Source organism: Nuphar pumila, chromosome 6, assembly GCF_984573655.1.
Source record: "Nuphar pumila chromosome 6, dmNupPumi1.hap1.1, whole genome shotgun sequence".
Classification (NCBI taxonomy): domain Eukaryota; kingdom Viridiplantae; phylum Streptophyta; class Magnoliopsida; order Nymphaeales; family Nymphaeaceae; genus Nuphar; species Nuphar pumila.
Genome location: NC_143254.1, coordinates 94130991 through 94155644, shown reverse-complemented (window position 1 = coordinate 94155644; position 24654 = coordinate 94130991). Strand labels below are relative to the sequence as shown.

Here is a 24654-nt window from a genome sequence, read left to right as displayed (position 1 = left end):
TTTAGCGTCAGATTAGCGACGAATAGTGTCCGTTGCTAATTCGCGTCTTTTCTTATAGTGTTTTCAACGTGCTTTCATCCCCAAATAGATGGTCAAATGGAGTGAACCAATGTTTTCCTTGAAGATTATGATACCGGGTTTGAATCCAAGTCTAATGGACCTACTATAAGAAAAATCGTACCCAAATCCAATAAGGATTACATGAACCAGAACCAAAACCATACCATACCTGGTAAAATAATACTTTTTATCATTTTTACATTGAAAAGTTGTAGATTTTCATCAGAACTTGGGTCAAGCCTAGGTCTGGTATAAAATTTCACAAACCATACCCAACTTCACATATTAATCGGGTCTGACCCAGATTCTAATCTGGCCTTCTTATTTATCACCAAACCTTGACCGTATAGGGTTTGGTACAGGTCGGGTCTGGGTTAGGGATGGCAGTGGACCGGGGCAGGGGTGGGGGCGGGGGCAAGGTCTCCACCCCCACCCCGTCTCAAAATCCGAATCTCCATACCCGTACTGGAATAAATTTTAACCTCCACCCCCACCACCATCCCCGTTTCATGTCCTCCATCCCCGATCCAAATGGGAGGCGAGGCGGGGCGGGGCCCATTTCTCCTTGGTCTATAGTCATCCCTTGAAGGATTGGGGATGGTGGGGGGGGGGGGGGGAGGGAGGCGGCGATTGGGATAGGGACGGGGTGGGGTGTGGGAAAGCCTAAGTTCATCTCTGCACGGGGATAGATTTTAACCTTCATCCCGTTTTACGCCCTTCATCCCCGGTCCAAATGGGGTGAAGTGAGGCGAGGCCCCGTTGTCCCCTGGTCCACTGCCATCCCTAGTCTGGGTCAAACTCAACATATTAATTAACACCCATACTCAAAGCCCACAAATTATTATACTGTGCTCACTGAAATCTTTATCAGCAACGGGTTTCAAGCACGAACATACACCAGTCCACTGATTGAGATCCGTGAGGAGATCCAATCGAAAAAACCCAAACCTGGTCCTAGACTTGAACAGAAAAAACAAAAACAAAAAAGGTAACCATTTTAATGATAATGAATTTTACTATTTTTCATTTTGAGGTTTCCATTTTGTTTCTTCTAAACCTTGTAGAAACTACATAATTTGGATGTCCAAAAAAATAATTTCCTTATATATTGGAGTCCAGTTTGAGGGAGAGGATACATATACCTGATAGCCACTTGTAAAGGCAATTTGAGGGTGGGAAAATGGGAAAAATGCCTCCCCATTTCGCACTTTCATACTGAAAAAAAAGGATAAAAACGTTTAAAACAAATGTGTAAAGGCCAGACTCTTCTACCTCACAACTTCTCCTGTTTGTGAGTTTGGGGTGGCTAGGTGAGCTATAGACTCTCTCTCTCTTTCTCTCTCTCACGGTGTCGAAGGAGTTAAGAGGGTGTGGTTTGTGGGTCTCTTCAATGGATGTTAATTTGTGCTTTTATTTTATTTTTTTGAGATTAGAGTGCCCTTTTTTTTTAATTTTGTAGAAACCGACTTTGTAAATCTTACTGCTTTACTTTTTGAATAAATAAGATTTCCACCATGAGAGTGACCTTTTCCTTATTTATGTAAGAACTGGTTTGGTAAAAATAAGAGAGGTTTACTGCTTCTCCTTTGGAATAAAAATGGGTGTTGATTTGCACTTTTTTGTGAATTTGTAGGTGTTATGTTTCTTGTGATGGTTGATGGTGTTTACTCACCTGTTATATGATAAATGTTTGTATGAGCCCACAACCGGGCTCATTATGACAAGGTTTGATATGTCTGTTGGCTCGTAAATTTTTTATTTCATCTCATTGTATGTTCGGTTGATTACTTCGAGTTCATCGCATTTCTAAAGACAGTAATTGTTGATGACAACTCTCTGCAAAAGCATTAATGACTGAACGGTTAAAGCACTTAATTCATAATAGTCTTTCAAACTAGATCAAGTAGCCTGATGTGGTTTAGCAAAGTCTGTAATGGATGATGATTCATGGATTAGTCTTATTCAAACAAGCCTATCAAACCACGAAACATGATCTAAACTCAAAAGAAACCTCGATATTGTGCTTTGATTCAAGGGAGAGAAAAAACGTTCTTTGATTTGATTTGATTTGAAGAGAGAGAGAGAGAGAGAGAGAGAGAGAGAGAGAGAGAGAGAGAGTCTGTCCTTACACATTTTTACTAACCCTTTTTTTGCCTGCATAGAAGGGCAAAATAGGATGGCATTCTTCTCATTTTTCCATCATCAAATTGCCTTTAGACGTGGCTACAGGGTATATGCCATGGCACGCTCTTTGGAACCGGACTCTAAATATTGTTTTTATTTTAAAGTAACATTCGGGGTATTAAATTATGTAGTGATATAATTACGCTAAATGAAATATTCTGAATGAAACATGCTAAATGGGTTTTGGGGCATTTTTATTTTTAATTTCTGATGGTACAGATGTGATCTACGCCTTTGATTTTATATGGTTCCAAAAATCAATGAACCAAAACCTTTGTAAAATGTTGAGTTTTCAGATATCATTTTTCATTAAAAACACATGATCCCCATGTCTATTCTTAATAAATCAACCATACCCAAAACATCTATGAGGTCAGAATCATGAAAAAACATCAAAAGAACAACAAAAAAGCTCACTTAGCATGTTTGCACCACTGATATGATCATTATACCATTATGAGAGAGAGAGAAGAAAGTAATTCAACATTACCACTCATGAAAGATCAACAAAATGTTGAACCCATGAACTGAACAAGAGCAAAAGCCAAAACAAATAAAGAAAGCCGAAGAGAAAAGAACATCAGACAGATAAAACGGGCTCATGCCGGAGCCGCTTGCCCAGATTGCGGCAAAAGAGAGGTAGCATCAGCAGGAGGGAGTGAAAGATCACTAAGATGCATACACAAGATAGCATAAACATCTACCGAGATTTTATGAACCAGGTTTTGAACTGCTGGATTTCCCAAGTGTCTCGAGCAAACTTTTTTTTTTTTTTAATTTTTGAAATAACCACCAAACTTTTTGGTCTAATTCATGTGACACCAAAAGTTTGAAAGTTTTCAACTTCCAGCCAATGTTTTTGCCTGGGTTAAACAAATGAAACCAAGTTATTCTCTACCCACATGATTCATCCCGAGTCTGACCTGATTGCATCCTCAACAATGTGTAGAAAGACATAACGGTGAAGTGGCCATTTTTTTTCTTTTGAGGGCTAGGTCAGCTCACCAAGAAATAAAACTCTGCTTTGACCTTGCGGCAAGGTACGCCCTCTGAAGGTTTTGAACTCATGATGCCTCGTCAAATTGGTGACAATCACATGTAGCTCACAACCATTGTCCAACCCACATAGACAACCAAATCCATTCATACTCTGATCACAGTCAATCCCAGAGCCAACCAGTATACAGATCCATATGCAGCTGTGCTGCATAGGACACTCTTACTAATCCTTGAGGCATTGATTGTTTCATTCACATGCAAAAGAAAGGCTTGACATGGGATTGGGTACAGATTTCTAAAAAAATCTGACACCTTAGCCTTCCCACGTGAGAACTTTCATGGATAACACCTCCAAGTTCAAGAAAGGCTAACAAGACAGAGTATTTATTCTGTTTTCAGTAAAGGTGTCATTGTGGTTGTGGAAGCCAACAACATATGCATGATTTCTAGGGGTATTGAGAAGGTGGGAGGTAGCACTGCAACAATAGCAGCACTTGGTCAGTTTACTTCTGATTGTGAAGCCAAAGCTATGTTTCTTCAAAACGTTTCCAACAGGACTGCTTCAGGTGGACAAAAAGCCAACAAAAGAAGAAAATTATTACTTTTGTATTTTCTTCAGATATTTATCTGAGATTTGGTATTCTTGATTCCCCTTCTATTTATTATTATTATTATTTTTACAACTAAAGCATGGCATGCTTATTGTCTTAAGCAGAGCCTTTATGATGTATGGCTTTCTGGGCAATCTGTATAGCATATTATTCTTTTTGTTGGGTAATTATATTCCATCAGAAGAAATGATTTTGCTTATACTTTTTCAGTGCAAAGTTCTATTGCATATTAGAGTGGCTCAGGTCAAGGTGCAAGTGGGTCGGTTCCCAACGAGGGTCGTAACCGGATCTGAGTCTGGAAGATAAGCAGTTGGGTATTGTTGGATCTGTACCCAAAATTGGCTAGGCATATAGCATTAGATCCCGGATGAAACTCAGTCTAACTCAACCTGTTCTAATTCTTTATTGATAAAAACTAGTGCACTTCACCTTGTGTTGGGACGTTGCAAGTTCAAAACCCAATGGTATAGTTGTATAACTGGCAGGGATCGGACTAACCCCAGCTTGATTTAAAAAAAATGAATGATTTGGAATACCTAGCCCACTAGTAGGGGTGGCAAAATCTGACCCGACCCACCAACCCGCTTCTTAGCCAGGTTAGAGTTTAGCTTAAACAGGTTCGTGTCGTAAACGGGTCAACCCGCCTAACCCGTTTATTAAACGAGTGGTGTTCGTGTTAGGGGTATGCCAACCCGTTTGACTCGTTTAATAAATGGGTTAGGCGGGCGAGTCAACCCGTTTACACGAACTCGTCAACCCACAACCCGTTTATATATATGACTTTATGTTGAAGTTTTATGTTAATGTTGGTAGTATAATTCCATATTGAGATTTGCAGAAAAAAAAGTATTATATTATTTATATATATATATATATATGTGTGTGTGTGTGTTTCTAATTGTGTTATTAAGGTTACTCGGGTCGGTTATCGTATCTATGTTATCTGGTTGACCCATTTAATAAATGGGTCACCGTGTCGTGTAATCATGTCGACACGACCCGTTTATTAAATGGGTTAATCGTGTTGTGTTGGGTTACATGTTTAATAAATGAGTCGTGTTCATGTTTGCCACATCCGACCCGTTTAATAAACGGGTTATGTTCGTGTTGAGGTATTCTGACCTACCAACCCGTTAACCGAACTCACCAACCTGCCCCGATTGCCACCCCTACCCACTAGAGAGCTCTATCAAATACAATTGTCCACCTAGTTACATGTTTCCAACCAGTAGGACAGGGGCTATCAAAATGATTTGTGGCCATTACGAATCTAACGTCAGCATCATGCTGATGTCTGTATTTAGCATTTCATGAACAAGAATAACGACAGAAAGGCCTAAATATGAAAGCCTGATACTGACCTCTGGGATATCAACCTCAAAGTGTGAAGGCTGAAGATTTTTCATTCCAACAGATGTGAGTCTTTCAGACTGCCATGTTTTGAGTTGCTTGTGCGCTTAAACGGTCTGCTTTCGAAGTTTGTAATTACCCAACTTTAACATACAAATCTTTAGGCACATCTCTGCTTTTGAGTTGCTTAGCATGACAGTCTCTTGCTTTCAACTTTAACATACAAATCTTTGAAATTGAAACTCAAATGGGTCACATCTCTACCCATGATAAGCAATTGAACAATGCTCTTGAGCAGTTTGCAGTACCCACTAGGCCGACCCTTTACACTGAATTTGCTAATACACTGAATTACACTGCATTGTACTTTATAAAATTCGGCACATGCCAATATTGGGAAAAGTTTGTCAAAGACTTTTCTAATGGATTTATTAACATTCTGCATCGTACTTAACGAATTGGCTTTAAATATTTCTGTTTCACATGCACAAAAAATGGAGAATGAAAACAAGCCCTGAAAACGGGCTTGGGCAGAAGATGCTGACCCCTTCGTCCCAAGTTCGACTCCCACCGGGTGTGCAGGTGTCTTTCATTGGTGGGCTTCGTAAGGGCTTGGATGTCGATGACCCCACCCGGAGATTACTTGATTTGGCAGGGAACTTCATCACTAAAAAAAAAGAAAAGAAAATAAAAGAAAACAAGCCTTGGAACTGCACTTTTGACAACAGTACTCCAAAACTTGCAAGCATGAATATAAAGCCTTGACAGGCGTCTAGCAGGAGCATGAACCTTACGTGCTGAACTCCCATGCACAACAACAGCATAAAGTGCAACATCCACAACAGCAGTTTCTCTCAGCTCCTCATCAAGCCTTTCAATCTTCAGTAACATTTCTTGAATCTTCTGCAAATGATTAGCATTTCGTATAACCTTTTTGTCATCCAAGGTATGGTCTTCCACGTCATTGGCTTCATCATCCGTTCCAATACTTGCAAGCATTTCTGATCTTTCTGAAGGTTTTCACCTCGCAAAGCCATGAAAATATCACATGGACACACATCTATGAGAGTGTGTTATCATTATGTAGGTTCCCGACAAACAATAGAAGCAAAAGACAAACCTTTCGTACGTGAATGTCCTTGTGACAGGGAGCATTATACAAAAGCAACTAAATAAAGGAAAATCCAAATTGCAGGTCAATTATTAGTTCTGAGAGGCAAATTTGTTTCATATACAAAAACAAAAACAGTTATTACAACAACAGGTCTAACAAAGAAAAAGGCAGAAAAGAAAAACCACTTTCTGACCATAAGCTTTCGATTCAATGTGCAGAAAAAAGATTTTACAGGCAATCCACCCAAAAGTTCTATAACCATCATTCAACTATAACCAAAAGGAAAAGAAATAGCGGACTAGTTATCTATAACACTAAACCAAGATTATGAATCTGAACAAAAACACTGAATAGAACAAAATAAAACCAGACAACCCACCTTAAAAAAGAAGCTAAACTAAGAACATAAACCTATTATAAGGACGATGATGGTAATCATTATATATAGGATTGAAATCCGACAAGATCCGAGTGGATACCAAGAAAAATGGGAGAACACGGTATATAGTGCAATATCCCAGCTTATACCATTTTTCTGGATAAACAGTGCATCTATATGCAATAATATCATAATATATTTCTAAAGTCAAATCAATAAGAGAGAGCTCATTTACATGAAAGACTTGCTAATTACATGATCAGCATTGAAGAAGAGTTTTCATTTTGAGATGGAAAGACAAAGGGCCGAAGTGTTCGAAGTTCCTCTTGAGCTCAAGGGGCTGTGGACAAAAGTAAAAAATGCCTTTTCGTAAAATAACATCTTTACGGCTCTCGTCACCATGTTAATTTAGATAACAGAAACAAATTTGCCTTCGTGCCTTTATATTGAATCTATTTGTTACTCTTGTTTGAAAAAAAAAAAAACCTAATAGAACAGAAGCTTACTTTGTTTTCTCGTGTCGTTTTATGGGACATCTTGTCACCATATCTCAATAGCTTTTATCTTATTTTAAGAAAAAGAGAGACAAAACAGAAACATATTTTTTACTCTGTTTTTACGTCATTCTGTATTGACCTCTTGTCACCGTATCTTTGTAGCTTTTCTCTTATCTTGAATGTCTCTGATGTTCTTTCATCTAAAATGACTCCAGACTTCAAGACGCGTATCACATCTAAGCCTTTCATAAAAGATTCTACACAAATTACATCAATCTCGTAGTAGCATGATAAACTTGGACACATTTTTTCATTCAAATTAGGACTTTGACAAAAGAGTTTGCAGACTTTTTTTTATGACGAAGGTTCAAGGAACCCTCACCGAGAACCGGGTCACTTAATAGGCCCGCCCCCCTGCGAGGGAAAACTCCGGGTTGAGGACACGACCACTCAGCGATACGTGCCCCAACCATGATAAAGCAACAGCAGCCTCATGTGCCAGGAGGATTCGATCCTGGGAAAAGAGTTGGAACAGAGTTGCGAATTTAAATCAACTATGCTGGTCCTTTACAAAAAATAAACATCGTTTTAAACCATAGAATAAAGTATGTCAGTCTGTGCATGAGCTATATCTGCTACATGCTAATGATAGCTCTAAATACGAATTCCAGTTTACATCCATATTGAACACAACCATTCAATCCACAGCACAAACATTAAGGTTTTCCACAATAAATTCCAGAGGTGCCTCGCATAGGCCGAAGGAGGTAAACAAATCTAAAAATCTTTCACGTATTGTGAAACCAGTTTCCTGAGCTGATTTAGTTTGGAAATCATCCTTTTGCAATAGTTACCAAATTATGAGCAATATACCATCACAATTATAAAATTAAAGAAAGCCAAATGAATGGTTCACGAATTGAAACCAAAATTATAAATGAAAAAGAAAGAGAGAGAGAGAGGGGAACAGAGAGTTGCTCTGTTTCAGCTTCATACATGCTCGAGCAGCAGAATAGATGATCGTAGCGGAATCAAAGCAAGAAGCGAACTTCGATTCATATCTCGGAATCAATATAAGCACTTATTATCCAAGACGCCCAACAACCACGTAGCACACAATTATGGGCACCCAAAAAAATCGCCAAAAAAGGTCAAAAAGAAAACATTCTATAAGATAAGATAACACAAAACGCTTAACCGGATACCCCAAAATAAAAATGCTAAAAAAAGAGAAGCAAGACCCGAACGGATGTCATCAAACCCTAAAATCACATATCAAGATTATAAAAAAAAAGATCAGCGACACTCCAAAACCCTAAAACAGAACAGGGTTCTGGCGAAGGAGAAATGTTCCTACCTGAGAAATTGCAGCCTTCGGACAGAGTTCTGACTCCGGCGGGACGAGGGAGGTCGATGCAGGGCGAGAGCGTGATCAGATCTGTGTGTGTTTTTTTTTGCTGCAGAGGAGGTCGGTGCAGGACGAGCGAAATCAGAACCTGGGTTTTTTTCGCTGCAGGACTCGCGCGCGAGATTAGATCCGTTTTTTTTTTGTTTCGCTGCAGAGGAGGTCGAGCAGAGATCGAGTTCCTGTCTCTCTCTCTCTCTCTCTCTCTGCTGATTTTTTTTTTTCGATGCAGAGAGGGAAGGAGGAGGTCGAGAGGTTGGGCGATGGTTGCTCCAGCAAGGTGAGGGGAATCTCTTCAGAAGAGGTCTAGAGTAGAGGTCGGGCGATGGTTGCTCCGGCGCGGCGAGGGGCGTCGCTTCAGAGGAGGTCAAGAGATCGGGCGACGGTTGCTCCAGCACGGCGAGAGGCGTCGCTTCAGAGGAAGTCGAGAGGTCGGGCGATGGTTGCTCCGGCACGTCGAGGAGCGTTGCTTCAGAGGTAGAGAGGTCTGGAGATAGTGGCTCCGACGAGGAACGACGTTGCAGAGGATGTCGATTTTGGGCGAAGGTAATCGGTGAGGGACGACGCTGCAGAGGAGGAGAGAGAGAGAAGAGCGGGATCTTTTTTGTTCCGTGTTTTTCTTTTTCATTTAAAAGATGCTCACCCACGTGGAACGTAGATGGACGGTTCAGGTCGTCAAATAACCTGATCCGAATCCCTCAGGATCTGATATAACTACGTGAAAGGAAATGGTTTCAAAATTCCAAAAAGAAAAACAAAAGAAATAATAAAAAGATGTTGGTTTCATCAACATACCCTAGTAATAAACCCCCCACTAAATCAGCCCCAAGACCATAGCCGATAAAAGAAAAAATAAAAAATAAAAAACACTCCTCTCCACATGGTTGTTGGTTTGATCACCACGAGTAGAGTAGGTATTACTCCTCAAGAAAATAAATCGAAAAAAGCAAGAAAATTTCCATGTCTTCATCGTTTAAGTAACAGGGAGAGAAGGCTAAAGATGCACGCAGCGTGGCACGACATGTGAACCATATGAACAGCTTACCGAGTCGTGCACCGCTGAGTGCATCTCAAGGCTCACTCCTCTTCTCGCCATGGCTTGCCCTTAACCCCTCTCTCTCTCTCTCTCTCTCTCTCTCTCTCTCTCAAAGACGCCATGTCTATCTCTTTCACACACACCCAAATCTCTTATACATAGACATACCTTACCATGCACGCACATGCTACGATGAATATGCAATTATTATGCATGGCCACCCCCAAGCGAAAGCGAAGGTGTGCAACTGCAAACCCCCTTGGCTCGATCCAGCCCGTTTTTATAGAGTTTGCACGTGAAGGACAAAGTGGAGATCGATTCAGGGTCTGAGAGAAATGAATGCATGTCAATCAATCTTTACGTCGGTTGCACGTGTCGAGTTGTGGGTAAGTTACATTGTTCATACGGCAGGCCACGGGGATGGCTATGTCGGTTGTACGTGTGGAACTTTGAGTACGTCATACATACGGCAGGCCACGGGGATGGCTACGTCGGTTGTACGTATGGAACTGTGGGTACGTCATACATACGGCAGGCCACTGGGATGGCTACGTCGGTTGTGCCTGTGCGTGTGGAACTGTGGGTTCGTTATACATACGGCAGAACGCGGGGATGGCTACGTCGGTTGTACGTGTCGAGCTGTGGGTTCGTTATACATACGGCAGGGCGTGGGGATTGCTTTGGAGCCCTGAGCACACCAACCGATGTGGACAAACCCGGTCCATGCCTGAGTCCAAGGGATCAGCTGTTTTCGCCAACCCACCGTTTTCTTCTGCCCCCCGTCCATAGGATATGACACGTGACGTGGCGTGCACCATCCCTTCGATAAGGACAACCGTCCGGTCCAACACAGGTCAACCAGGAGCTGTCAGCTTGGTTGGGTTCAGCATTGCATGGAGCGGTCATCTTTTTTGTTTTATTGAGTGACAAGGTGGGGTTAGGCAGACGCCAACTAGCTATACGACTATACCATTGGATTTTGAACCTGCAACGTCCCAACAAGGTGCTGTTCTTACCAGAGAAGCGGAGCCCCCGTTGGGGCTGTCAGCTTTGGGAGGGCGTCACCCCACTCATACAATTTAACCAACTTGTCCTCATTATAACCAACGGTTAGGATTTCGGATCCTTGAACGTAGATTCGAATCAGACCCACTCCGAATAATCAATCATGCCCAAACATACATGTAGGATTTTTTAAGACTTTTAAAAATCAATGTCTCACAATATATCAAAAAAAATTATTGTTATCTAAAAAACATGATTCAAAGCATGTTTTCTGACTAGTATAAGGTCTGATTGAGAAGATACAACTTAAACTATGATTTTTAGTACGTGGGAGTAGGTGCTCCACGAGCAATTTAGCATTATTACTCTTTATAAATAACCCTAAAAAAAGAGAACGATAGATTCTTCCGAACTCTTATTTCTTTCTGAACAACCATTCTAAAGTCATTTTCACGGAGCCGGATCTGGCCATTTAAGAAATGACCGTAGCTATCATCTGAGCCCCTAAGTGACATCCATTCTCCTGGGCAAACACTTTAAGAGAGTGACACTGCTACTGTTTTAAAGTTTCAAACAATAAAAGTAAAATAAAAAGAAACCTATATTAGACTCTGACCTACCCTCTACCCTCAAAAGTCTCTCTCTCTCTACATTTTTTTTTGAAAAAAAAAAAACGGGATCAGTGGAGGCTTCTCAGCGGTTCGTTGGCATCAGAGTGGAGCAAAAACTGTCTAGAAATCGCCTTCTCCTCACCGTCATCTTCCCATCTTCTCTCTTGCCCTTTGTCTTCACAACCGGAGGAAGAAATGGGGTACTTGTGGGTAATGAATAGTGTATCTTACCAGTCATTGAAGACACCTAGGATTTAGAAGTCCTTTGAGTATAAGGAGGCCAACCAGTCTTTGCTTGCATTTGACCAAACCTTCTCACACTTGCATTTGAGGGTGTGCTTTTGCATCTTTTGTGCCTGGCTTTCTGATAGAACATAGCAACAATCATTCAGTCAAAAGAAAATTACAGGTATATGTATATTTCATTGATATATGCAACCATGTTTTTGGTGTGTGATGGGCACCTTTGATATACTATTGGCAATGAGTGATATGTTGAACATTTTGGATCTGGTTCAACCTTAAGTGTGACCCGGTTTGACACTAATGAAGGTTTTAGTGGGGGCATTAGTGAAGAATTAATGGGGGAAGAGGTTAATATGGCATGTGAAGGGTTCACATACATGAATGTCATGTATGTAACCCCCCCCCCCCCCTTTTCCTCCCACTATAAATTGAGCAACCAAGGTGTCCTCTTTTCTCATTAGGTTCAGGGTCTTGCTCTCCATCGACATGATGGCCTGGGCTCACGCCGAGCACCCGTGCAAGTAAGTTCCATCCATAGCGTTTACTGGTATGTATTGTTGTTCACATTCTGGTTATGGTTTTCAAGAATGGCAACACTATAAGCTTTGGTCCAGTGAACTATTTTTAATTTATCTTTATTTATAACTTTCTGTAATTAAGGAAATCTCTATGTTTTCATGAATTTGGTTTTTCTTTTCTGAAATAATATACTCTTATGATTTTGTAGAGAACAGATTATCATCATGTTATAAATCTGTGTGATATTGCATTTGCATTTTCTGCAAATTGGTTTGTTTGTCTACGATGCTCACAACAATTTGTAGTGGGCTCTGCAATTCACTAAGCATTATGATTTAATGGTTAGTTTGTTTTTGAAGGTTGGCAATCTAGGACACACCATTCTTGGCACATGTGAAGGAAATGGCGAGATACCTGATACGTCAATTGTGTTTATTTTGAAAATGTGGATACATTTATGAATTTATGCCAATGTAGTCAGAATCGGCTGATTCAGATGGAATGGGTCCTTAGCCGATTCACTTGTCTTTTCAACTCAAGTTTTTAAATATTTTAAATTTGGTTAACATTTTTAAATACATTTTTATTTTTTAATGGCATGTGTCATCCAATGGTGAAAAAGTACCTATTCACAAACTATTCCATTTTATTCAAAGTTTTTTTTTTAGAAACCTGATCACCTGCTCAATCGATTTTAACAACATTGATTTGTGCAGTGCCTGTTAGGGTTGTTGCAAAGCTTTATTCTTTATTGTTTTCTGGCTTATGTATCATTGAAACTCATTCCTATGGGTGGGCAACGAGCTGGGCTGCTCGATAGGCGAAGCCAATGATCCGGCCCGCCATGAGTGGTAAGCCCGGACCCATTAGGTACCGAGCCAAAACCCAACCTGTTATATATGTGGGCCGTGCCTGGAACAGAGTTATTTATTATTTTTTTAATAATATAAAATTTAAAAAAATACCATTGCATAGTAACTTGATAACTATCACTATTTACCTAATTACTTGCATTAATTTTATGAAAACTATAAATATAATTAGTTGGGTACATGAAAAGTTGAGAACTTTTTAATTATTACTATTTACAAATGAATTTGGGTTGGAATAGGCTGGACCCAGCCCACGCTTCACATCGGCCCAGCCCATGGGCTGCTCTTCAAACCGAGCCCGTTAAGAACCGGGCCAAAACCCGGCCCGTTAATTAGTTAATGGGCACGGACCAGCCCGATGCCCACCCCTACTCATTCCTGAAAAATCCCTGCAATTCTCTTTATATAAAAACACGTTGCTTAAGGCTGTCAATATTTTTTATCTAGACAAGTTGGCTAGTTCTCTTCATTATAACCGTTGCTGAAGTGATTTGTGGCTTCCTCTCTCTCAAATAGATGTTTTCTTAAAGAGGGATCAAAAAATTGTTGCATGTCCACAAAATGAAGTTGGTAATTTACTTTTTGGATAATTGGGGAAAATCCACCCTGCTCTGCGTGTTCATTCGCAAAAGTTCATGCACTTTGTGTTTGGCACATCTAAAGTAGTACACTTTTGACAAAAGCAGCTTCAACTCTTTGTGAGCTGAGGATTCATCCATGAATATAGCCAACCTCACTTGACGCTCTGTTCATATGGTGCAATTATTGCACTGCAAGACACCGAATTCATCTCAGGCATTTGCCTAAATATTCGGTGCAGATCTCGCATAAACACCCAAGAGAGTATTCCTAAAAGCAACATCTCTTTACGACATTTCAACAAACATTTGTTGTGCATAAGCCATGATCTCCATGATTCATAAGCCTCCCTGATGTAGTGATCAGGAGGATTGCTCCTAAATCCCTCACGAATCGATACCAAAACTAAAGGAAACTAAAATCTATTGAATGAAAAAATAAGAGAACAATAAAAGCAATAAAATAGCAAAATAGGATTTCTCAATCATTGAACTAGTCTACCCTCTCAAAAGAAAAAATAAATAGTCTTTCTTCGTGATAAATCTGGATCTGGATCGTGAGAACGTCTGGGGTCTAAATCACATGATGGGTGTCATGCATAGGCCCATTGAACCATGCTAGGTCTGGATCCAATTAGGGTGGTGAAGGATTGAGTGGTTGCTTTCTCTGCCCCTTCGTCGACCTGCTGGAACTATGCACAAGACACTTACCACGACTAGGCTTTGCGCCCGTAGAAGGATCCACTCTAGGGTCCACATCAAAAAACTTGTGGTTCAGATCCAAAGTTGTAGAGTCAGGGTCAACTGTATCTCGAGTCTATTCTGCATCATTCTCTCCATAATAGAAAGAATTTGGCTCTAACGAATCAATTGGCCCACAGTAGAAAAATAGAGCAGAAACATTAAAGATTGATGAGATATGTCAATCCTTAGGCAGCTCAAGTAGATATGAATTATTCCCTAATTTCTAAAGCATTATAAAAGGACCATACTTAGACTCAATTTCTTATATGTTCCTACAGGATATCGTTTTGAACATAAGTAAACCATGGATCCCCTATATATAAACAATAATGCCCGAAACCACATTCACAGAATTGGGAAGGGCAAAGGAGCCCGATCCACAATATGGGTGGGGAAACACCCATAAACAATTTGGAAGGGCGACCTTCTAGTGGACCGATTCACAACATTATTATAGGAAAATTCGGCTTGTGGTAAGACAAGATCCTAGGTTTTCATATTGTCCACTACTAAACTCCAAAGCAAGTTACCCAAATTGCGATTAACCTTAGTTTTCCCATTGGTCTGAGGATGATATGCACTGCTAAACTGGAGTTTAGTTTTCAAGAGGGTCTAAAGTGACCTAAGAATCTAGTATCGCGATCGAAAGTGACGGTGCGAGGAAGCTCATGATAACGAAACACTTCTTTAAAATAATAAGAAGCAACCAATGGTTCATTTACATGGTATGAAAATTGCCATTTTGGAAAAACGGCCAACGACAACAAGAATAGAATCAAAACCCCTAACAGTTCTAGGCAACACAAGATCAAAATCTATGGACACATGCTCCCATGAATATGAAGAGGGGTGTATAGGCTCGTGTTTTGCTTGTGTCCTTTAGCTATTTGACAAACACAACAGGACTGGACAAATCTAAAGACATCTCAACTCAATTTCAATAAAAAATATCTTTTTTCTAAGAGGAGAACCCTCTAATCCTGGCCAAGATGGCCAGCTAGACCTCCCACATGTAATTCAGATATTAGGTACAAACAAAGGAAAGAGTTAAGAATACATAGTTTATTCTCTTGAAATAAATACACATCATGTATGGTAAATTGAGACTCACATAAGTATTTATTCGATACACAACTCTCCCAAATATTCCTAAAATCTGGATCACTAGGATACAACTCCTTACAATTCTCAAAACCAAGAATCTCAATAGACATGGAGGTAAGGAGGTTAGTCTTATGATTAAGTGCATCAGCTACTCGATTGAGAGTTCCAAATTAATGTTTGATCATAAAAGTGAACTCAGGTAGCTAACCTACTTAGTGTGTTCGGCACTTAATTTTCACTGACTATTAAGGTATTTTAAAGCTTCATGATCAGTGTACAAGACATTCCTTATAAATGAGGTAATGCCACCAATGACGAAGGGCATGTACAACCGCATAGAACTCCAAGTCATATATGGAATAGTTGCCCTTAGCGTTTGTCAATTTCTCACTAAAGAAAGCGATAGGATGATGATGCTGACTAAGGAAAATACCAATCCCCACATGAGATGTATCACATTAAACTTCAAATACCTAAGAAAAGTCAGGAAGAGCCAAGATGGGAGCATGAGTCATCTTGTCTTTTATAGACTGAAAAGCCTTCTCAACAACAGACGTCCATTGAAATACACTACCTTTAAGGCATTCCGTAATAGGGGCCATAATGGTAATGGAATTTTGAATGAACCTATGGTAGAAGGTTGCCAATCTATGAAAACTATGAATTTCTTCAATAAATTTAGGAGTCGGCCGGTCCACTATCACCTGCACCTTTGAAGGTCAGCCTTAACACCTTTAGAAGACACTACAAACCCTAAGAAAACAAGACTAGGTGTCAATAGGGCATATTTTTTGGCGTTCACATACAATTTTTCTCTACATAAAGTTTCAAGAACTTGTTTCAAGTGTGCCATATGAGCCACCTTGGTAGAACTATATATAAGAATGCCATCAAAATATATGACTACAAACTTTTTCACAAATGGTCGAAACACCTAAGTCATAATATTCATGAAAGTAGTAGGTGCATTTGATAATTTGAAGGGCACCACCCTCCCCTCATAGTGTCCATCCCAAGTTTTGAAAGTCATTTTTCATTCATCTCCTTCGTGAATGTGAATTTGATGATAACCACTTTTTAAATCTATTTTTGAAAAGACTCTAGAGTCAGCTAACATATCCATCATGTCATCAATTCGAGGGATAAGGAAACAATATTTGACAGTAATCTTGTTTATCGATCCACTATCAACAGACATGCACTTAAATTCATTCTTCTTGAGAGCAAGAAGGGCCAACAATGCACAAGGGCTTATACTCTAGAATGAAGCTTTTGCATAAAAACTCCTTAATTTTCTGTTGTAGTTCTGCATTTTTCACAGGATTCATTTGATATGCTGACAAATTGGGCAAGCTAGCACCAAGAATGAGATCGATAACATATTGAACTAACCTCGTGAGTGGCAGTTCATCGGGCAGATCATCTGGCATGATATCGTGAAACTTTGAAATAAGAGGTGCAATGGCAGAGGGTATACTAGGAATGGCACTGCACACCTCTCTAGCAACAAGGGCATAACAATAACCTTTATTATGGCAAACATCCAGGAACTCTCTATATGACAAACCAATCAGCCCCTCAGACTTAATTGGTTGGGAAGCCCAAATTCCTAAAGGTAAAAAGACGAATTCTCTTGCCATGAAACTTGAATGAATAGGTGTTTTTGTGACCAATATGAATAGTTTTCCCGTCGAACTGCCAAGAGCGGCCCAACAGAATATGACACACATCCATATATGTCACATCATACCATACTTCATCTATGTAATGTTGCCCCATTGTGAGTTTCATAAGACATATGTGAGTAATTAGGGCCTTGTTCCCTTTTTTTACCCATGTCATTTTATATGGATGGGGGATGTTTTTTAGTTTTTAAATTAATCATTTTTTATCACTTCTAGGGACACCATGTTTTTGCATGCCCCACTATCAATAATTACATCACAGACATGACCCTCACAATTGCAACGGGTACAAAAATTATTATTTCGTAACCATTTATTTTTCACAGATATTAGTGGGGTGGTCAAAGTATGACAGACCAATAGAAGATTGCTTATATCATCATCATTAAATTCAAAAACTTCCCCACTTGACTCATTATCAGAATCAGACTCATTTACATCCTCTATGGTCACTAATTCAGTATTGACAACATTTAGATCTTGATCCGCTAAATTGGTACTTTTTGTGAACATGGGACATTGAGCTGCTAAATGTCTCATGCCATCACACGGAAAACAAAGAGTCACTTGCTCACCCAAACATGATTGCAATCTAGTATTGTATGAGTGCCTCAAATTCTCAACTCGCGGTTGGGATTTAGAAACCCCTTTACCCTTGGACTCTCCAGTCTTGGAGGAGCTTGCTCGCCTGGATGAAGGACCTATCTTGGGCTTCTAAGAAGATTTTCCTTTAGACAAGCGCCACTCATTTTTTTGTTTCAACATATCCTCCATATTCATTGCATAACTACTTGCCTGATCTAGAGTTTCTACCGTTAGACAATTAAATGCATCAGACAATTCAAAACGGAGATCGTTGATATATTTGGTGACTTGTTGCTTTTCAGTTTCTGCAACCCAAACTAGCAAGGCTAGTCAATGAAACTCCTATGTGTATTCTTGAACAAATATGGAGCCTTGTTGAAGGTCCAGGTACTACTTGTAGGACCACTCTTGGTTATTGGAAGGAACAAACTTGGCTTGCATGAGTCCTTGCATTTCCTCCCAAGTTTGAACTCGTCCCCGACCCTGGTTCTCCTGAGCTTTCTACAAGTCTACCCAGCACATCTAGGCCAAACCCCACAGACGCATAGCCACCAATAGAACTTTATGGTGCTCTGGCACATAGTGGTACTCGAAGAAGGACTGCACCGCACAGATCCAGTCAAAGAAAGCCTGAGTGGCAAACTGTCCCTGAAACTAAGGAAGCTCCAATTTGACACCATAGGTACTCACACACTCTTTATCATGACCCACATGCCAATTAACCCATCCAGGTGGACACTTGTTCAAAAATATCTTGTCGTCTAGGTCATCAAACCTCTACTACTAGATCATCTCGATCAATGTGTTGATGATGAGTTCAGACCCGATTATGAGTTGGTGGAGTCTGGCTGAATTAGTTTCTTTTGATGTGGCACCAACGGTGGTGCCAATGGTTGCTCTGCTCGGTCACCAGGAATGTGCATCCAAAGCTTCAGACGACCCTGTAGATTAGGGTATTGTAGGATCCTAAGTAGGATTAGGGTCCATGTAGGACGACCTAAGTGGGTCAGTAGTTGTGGGAATGACCTAGGATTGGTATGGGTATGGTTGGGCTTGGGGTTGGTTTGGATAACTAGGTGGGTATGGGTTTTGGTTGTCTGGATATCAAGTTTGGTTAGAATTTAGCATTATCACGACTGGATTGGGTACATGATGAGTCGTAAGGCCTGAAATAGGGTAGGATGAATCTTGGATTAAGTTTAGGGGATAATAGGTCTGGTCTAGACCCGATCCATGTCAAAAAATTGGTTGGGTCTGGCTTTCACCTAGGGCAAAATCAAAATGGAGCTCATCCAGGCTAAAATAGACCAAGTTTGGGTCGGTTCCATATGTCTGAGACCAAAATATGAGATTTAGGTCTGACCCAAGAGAAAACCCAAACCAGACCAGACCTTAGGAGGGTTTTTTTAGTCTGAACTGGTCCTAGATCAGTTGAAACCGGACCTGGGGTATTGGCTTCAGTCTGACCCAAATGAACTAGGACGAACCGATATGAACTAGTGTGCCTAGAATCCTCATCGAGCGGGACTCTGTAATGCCCAAAATTTATTTCAAGAAATTTCAGAGATTTTTTTTAAACCAACGGAAGGGCTATTCAAGCCATTTGCAAACCCGAATAAACTTGGGTGGATTACAATCAAACCACAACACACACATGATTGAAGTGGAGTGCTAAACAAACCATTCATTAATTTAACGTTCAATCATAATTAAATCAGAGTCTTAATACATTATTAAAATATCTAAAATGCCCAAGAGACAAAACATGTGCTAAGTATTCAGAAATAGCTAGAGCTATGACATCTGTCCTAACACTAACACAAGCGTATTGTATCACCAATTTACTCATTGCCTAAAAAATGATAAAAGAAAGGGGTCAAACCGTGCCCCACTAGGTAACACTCTGTTATATAAACAAGAAAATAAATTCAAAATACACAAAGTATGCAATGCACATATCACAGATCGAGATTACCTACACACACATTTGAGCACACAGGTAAATAAACAATATTAACTTACTCTTTAGTACAATACCTACATTCAAACTTGTCAGTAATCAAGATCATGCACTATTGCATACAATGATTTCATACATCTCAAGATATGAAATAGGTGAACCTCATCTCTAATGCATCATTTCTCTTTTCTCGTCCTGTAAAGGTACACTCTCAGGGACTCAATTTTGATCTATCCAATCTCAAGGGGGGTTCGTTATGCCATATATTTTATTAACCCCATAGACTCAGAAAGATTAGCAAACACCTATTGAATCGGCTAATATTCGAGAGATACTCAAGTGGTCCATAGAATCGATTCTTACTCTACAGAATCATGGATCTACTAACCTCAGCTTTATCAGGTAGTCTTGGTTCTCTACGTCGAGGATGGGGATCCGAGGAGATGCCTCGCTCTCTAAATTAATTATTTCTTTCCTCAGTCATGTGTACCACTTACTCTCTATAAGGTAGACACGGTTTAAATTGGTACTTAGTGTTGATTAATTAAACTCATATGTCAACTTAGGTGTCTTAGTACCAAGGGCCTCCAGTCGAACCTCCCTTAGGATGCTCTTACAACAACACAAGAAAAACATCAACATATTCAAACCAAGTCCCCGCCAACATATCCCCGTTTCAGGATACCTTTGAATTACGCTCACAATAGCATACTCTTATCGAGAGTACCCTTGAGTCATACCTCCCTTGAGGTTAAAAAGTGTATTTGCATATATTACAATTATTCATTATAGGGTGTACATAGACACTGCAATAGTTCCACCAAACCCAGGCTCATTCTTGAGGCATGTGCATTAGGGTCCCTCATGACCCATGCTCCATCTCATATACTTTATATACATTTCTCAATACAATGCATGATGCCCATGCCTATACGTAAACCATTTATCCATCATTCATGCAATTTATCATCATACATGATGTATCTCATCATGATTCATCACATCAAATGATATGGCATTCATCATAATCATCATGCATACACTTATTATGTTGTCACATATCAATTATACATATTTCATATACTGTACGCAGATTCATACATTGATTATATGCATGAAATCATGATAGACATCGAATCACATAGGTTCACAAGCATTACTTAAACACAGTAATTAGCAGAGATTATATTGTTGTTACAGGCTTTGCCATAGCTCATAAGAAGTTCTGACAGTCAATCAAAAATTTTGGGTAATACCTACAAGTGTCTCCTAACATTTTCAATTTACATATTCGAAAAACTTCTTATATTTTTAATGTAGTAATTCCTGGACTAAAACTAGCTTTTCTATCAACAGACACAGGTGTAGAATTTTGTTCCCTAAAGAAACAGTTATTCAACACCTTATCAGACCTATAAATTTTTTATTATATTTTTATAATAGCCTTTTCTTTTACCTTTCAACCGAATCTATTTTTGCTGCAAAACTTCTTGCTAATATTTTTAAATGTATTATGGACTAAACCCCTATCATGGAATTACATAGGTCCTAAATTCCTATAAGTAATAGATTCTCACCAACATGGATAGAGTTTTGGTACTTACTGACAAGAGTTATAATTTTTTTTTTATTTTGCATGAGATATTCAAGATGTCTAAAAATACGTATTAAAAAATCAGCAGCAAAATTCATAAAACAGATTTATTGATTTTTTTGTGGTAGGACATACCAGATCTGATTCTGTACATAAGCCAAATGTCTTGGTTCGTGTTACAAAAACTATAGCCCTCAAACAATGGATTTTCTGGCCAAGCCCTATTTACTAGGACTTTGTATACATGTCTACATGACCCACGTAAAAGAATTTTTTCAAAATCTAATTCAATTGAGTGTTATGATTTGCCTATCAATGATGTTCAGTTAGAAAATACAAACAACATAGAGCTATTTTCTGAATTTAACAATCTACATGAAAACATAAATGTAAAAACATCTAATCATGGATTTCTAAACATTGTACACATATAATCAAGCAGTCATGATGTTGTAACATAGAATAAAAATTGATTCATTCTTGTTGCAAAACTCCTTGCCAATATTTTTAAATGTATTATGGTTTGAACCCCTATCAGGGAATTACACAAGTCCTAATTTCCTATAAGTAACAAATTCTCACTAACTTGGATGAAATTTTGGTACCTACTGGCAAGGGTTATAATTTTTTCTTATTTTGCGTGGAATATTCAAGATGTCTAATAATAGGTATCCAAAAATCAGCCGAAAAATCCATAAAATAAATTTATTGATTTTTTTGTGGTAGGACATACCGGATCCAGTTCTGTACATAGGCCAGATGTCTTGGTTTGTGTTATAGAAACTATAACCCTCAAACAATGGACTTTTTGACCAGCCCTATTTACTAGGATTTTGTGTACATGTCTACACGACCACGTAAATGGATTTTGTCATAATCTAATTCGTTTGAGCGTTATGATTTTCCTATCAACATTGTTCAGTTAGAAAATACAAACATATAGCTATTTCTGAATTTAACAATCTACATAAAAACACATGTAAAAACATCTAATCATAGATTTCTAAGCACAATAAACACATAATCAAGCAATTATGATGTTGTAACATATAATAGAAATTGATTCATGCATTAACACATAACCAAAATTATATTTTTACCAAGATCTAAAGAACATCTTTGGAAAAACTCTTTTCATAATCCATCATGATAATTAATAAAACCAATTTTATTACAAAACTATTAAATCATTATCCACAACAATTTCAACATCATTATTAATCTAATCTTGCACACAAATCAATAACATGCTTATTTCAAACTGATTTACATCTAAGATACAAGACTACATGGTTTCCCGAAACTGATTTTTGGTAAAAACCCTAAACGAATATTGTTTAAAAAAAATGATAATTTTGAGACATATTAACATGAAGCATGTCATATACAAACATTTAAAACCTCTCTAATACAAGATCTATGACTGATCCATCATAGTTCACCATTGATCTTGATTTTGCATTCTCTACGTACTCGAAATCCAATTTTGAGCCAATATGATAGAGGTGCCTACCTCGAATGTCAGTTCAAATGGATTAGACGTCTCTTCCACTCTAAGAATCCTTTAATTGCAGCTCTAATGGCTGCTAAAAACCTCTTTCAATAATTTCAACATCATTATTAATCTAATTTTGCACACAAATCAATAACATACTTATTTCAAACTGATTTACATCTAAGATACAAGACTACATGGTTTCCCGAAACTGTTTTTTGGTAAAAACCCTAAACGAATATTGTTTTTAAAAAAATTGATAATTTTGAAACATATTAACATGAAGCATGTCATATACAAATATTTAAAACCTCTCTAATACAAGATCTATAACTGATCCATCATAGTTCACCATTGATCTTGATTTTGCATTCTCTACATACCTGAAATCCATTTTTGAGCCAAAATGATAGAGGTGCCTACCTCGAATGTGAGTTCAAATGGATTAGACGTCTCATACACTCTAAGAATCCTTCAATTGCAGCTCTAATGGTTGCTAAAAAACACTTTCAACAATTGGAGAAGAAAAGAGGAAAAAGAGAGATAGGGTGGGACACCCCCCCCCCTCCCCTTTTAATAAAGTTTGGGACTTACAAAGGCAAGTCCTTGGGCTTTCTTTAGGAGCCTAAAGGCTAGAGAAGGAGGGCTGATTGACCCCGCCCCCTCTCACCCTTCCTAACCTCTTTCTGCTTTCCCAAAACCTCAACCAAGTTATTTGAAACTTGTTTTTTTGTGTATTTTTTCCTTCTCCTTTCTTTCTTTTTTTTCTTTCTTTGATTTTTAGAAACTAATGTCCAACCAAGAGGAGTGGGCCCACCTAGGGGGAAGTCTCACCCTCTTAGGCTAACTTGCTTAATTAGATAATTAATGTATTTATTAATTTAAACAAAAATCCAATATTTTTAAATTGAATCTTAGATCCATATTAAGTCTTGAATTTGATACCAAATGCTGTAAGTTTTATGAAATAGATTTTTAAAAGATATTTTTGATAAAAACGTTTATGAAAGCCAAACACCAAATAATAAAAACTGACTCACACTATGATTAGATCCGGGTCGAACTCAGGGAACGAGACAAGAAACTTTGTATTCCACAGAATGACAAGTTTTATTGCCTTTAAAAATAAATAAATAAAAGTAACTAGCTATTATAATGAATTATCCTCTTGAAGAGGGCTCAAAAAGAATAATAAATAGCTTTATTATAAACTCAAATTAAAAATAAATAAATGACCCTAATCTAAAAGAAAGGAAAAAGGTCTTCAGTTGCTTGATCTTTATTCCCTTTGATCTTCACTGCTTCCCTTTGAATTCAAGCGCCACTAATATTTTATTCATATTTAAATATCTTATCTCTTCTTAGGACTCTCTGAGAGGCCTTTTAGGGACCTTTAGGATACAGTTGAGGGACCTTAGAGGGCTCTTCATGGGTACTTTTGGGGGCCTATCACACACACTCGCTTCCCTGCAAAACAAAAAGATAAAACAAAAACAAAACAATGATGAACTAGACAAAAGTCCAATGTTAGTTTGATCAAAAATCACAAAAGTAATATTCTAATTAACTAATCTCACCCTCTCTAGTGCCCCCTTCCAGGGGACTTGGGTCCAGTGCGTCGTTAAAGATGCTTCTATAGACTACAATTCGGAAGGCGAAGCCTACCGATTCTCAAGTTGCGCTCGTCGTTACTAGGGGAATCCTTGTAAGTTTCTTTTCCTTCGCTTATTGATATGCTTAAACTCAGCGAGTGGCCTCACCTGACCTAGGGTCGCTACGCTGAGACGAGAAATCACCTTTAGAGTTCCAGCAAACTTCTGACACTTCCTGCGAGCTGCGGCAATCCACCTCACACAGAGTGCACGACTATGGTAATCCACCGCTTGCCTCACTGCATCGTGTCGTAAGCTAATATTTCAGTCGACGACACACCCATAAAAAAGGCACTGAAGGCCAATCCTCCGCTCCTCCTTCCATCCATTCTGAACTCAGGGTGGGGGGAAGAGGAGCGACACATAGCG

General features: G+C 38.9%; 1 long non-coding RNA gene across 1 annotated transcript; it reads right to left on the bottom strand.

The window, feature by feature from the left end:
- Window positions 1–6094: 6094 nt before the first annotated feature.
- LOC149835225 (uncharacterized) lies at window positions 6095–8704 on the bottom strand. Its single transcript, XR_016432607.1, has 2 exons — window positions 8552–8704; window positions 6095–6264 (listed from the first exon to the last, which is right to left on the bottom strand). It is a non-coding gene; the product is annotated as an uncharacterized LOC149835225 (long non-coding RNA).
- Window positions 8705–24654: the final 15950 nt, after the last annotated feature.